The sequence below is a fragment of the Mus pahari genome, chromosome 9 (assembly GCF_900095145.1).
Source record: "Mus pahari chromosome 9, PAHARI_EIJ_v1.1, whole genome shotgun sequence".
Taxonomy (NCBI): domain Eukaryota; kingdom Metazoa; phylum Chordata; class Mammalia; order Rodentia; family Muridae; genus Mus; species Mus pahari.
Genome location: NC_034598.1, coordinates 46,826,258 through 46,827,804, shown reverse-complemented (window position 1 = coordinate 46,827,804; position 1,547 = coordinate 46,826,258).

Sequence of the window (1,547 nt, the reverse complement as noted above, 5' to 3'; positions counted from 1 at the left end):
AAGGACTGCTAATGTAAATTGATGCACTTTCAGTTTTTTATTCCCAAAAATTAAGCCATGCATTAGCTCTAAGATAATAAGCCCCTATATAAAGAGAAGCATGTGAGTGGTAGACAACTAAGAAATTTTGAAGTGCTTTCCAAACTTTCAGTACAACAAAGTCCATCTTTGTCCAATGGGAGCTTCTAATACCTGCTGTATGAGATTCCTTTGAGAATTACATGAAACAAAGCATAAAGCAGTAATAATTATAATGACCCAAATACATTAAAAATTTAATAGCAGTCAAATGCTTAAACACATACACATATAATCATTTGAAGTTAAAAAATAAGAAATTGGGTGAAAAACCCCACCACAAAGTGCAGTTAATTTGGTTCTTTTAAAACAATGATTAATGAAGGAAAAAAACCTGTAAAATTGAAAGAGAGCAAGAAATGATATCTGCAATACTTTGGAGGAGGGAAACAGAAGGGGAAATGTTGTAATTGCATTAAATACAAAATAAAAGAAATAAAGAACATGTCATGTGTATGTAAAAACCTTAGGATACGGGGATTTGCAGTATCACAAGGTGGAGAGCCAGCCTGGAAGAATGTCATCCATGTGAAAACTCAACNGTGTGTCCCCTATACTAGCCTTATGCCATTAACTTCTATTTTCTGCATCATTTACTGCTCATCAATGAATACTGCAGTGGCTTCTTTTGGGGCAGACAAATTCCAGCATCTCTTTTGCTCTTACTATTTTAGACACATTAATTTTTTATGTAAAAATGTCATGTTTGACATTAGTAAATACTTCCCCAACAAGAAGTATTTTTCTCTGTAAATATTCAAGAAAACATAAAACAAAAATGTCAGGCTGGATTACACAGACTTTCATGTACTCCTTTAGTAAATATAAACAGTTACTATCAAATGTCAAAAAGTACACAAATTANAAAATTAATGACTAAAATATATGAGAAGTTAAAACTAAGTAGAAGGATGAATTCTATAATCCTGAGGAACTAATTGGTGTGTTTAATATCAGATCTACAAAAGCAATTCNTTTTCTTTGAAGAACTCAATGAACCTTTCAACCAGTACATTTCTATTTCAAAATCCCATGCAATTAAAATTGAACAGAGACAGAAGAAGTAAAATTGGCTTAGCTTATGTCTTTTGTTGTTATGAAGAACAAAAGAATTTGTCCATAAAATTATGATGCTTTGATTCATATAAATTTGGGTTCTAACCCATGCTCTTTCTGCCACTGGCTGAACCATCTCAGGCACTTGGTTAAATACCATGTTTGTATTTAATTATCAGGAACTTGTGAACTATAAAATTGACCCAATAGGTTTTCATAAGGATTACCCAAAGTTACATATAAAAGTTAAGTAAAATATCTAGCCCATNTAAAATGGGAAATATTAAATAAATAAGATCTACAGAAAAAATGAGTAATATCTACAGAAAAAAAACTACATTTTTTTAATGTTTGAAATCCAAATACCCTACTACTAATATCAGGTTACAAAAAAAAAAAAACTCACTAAAGAA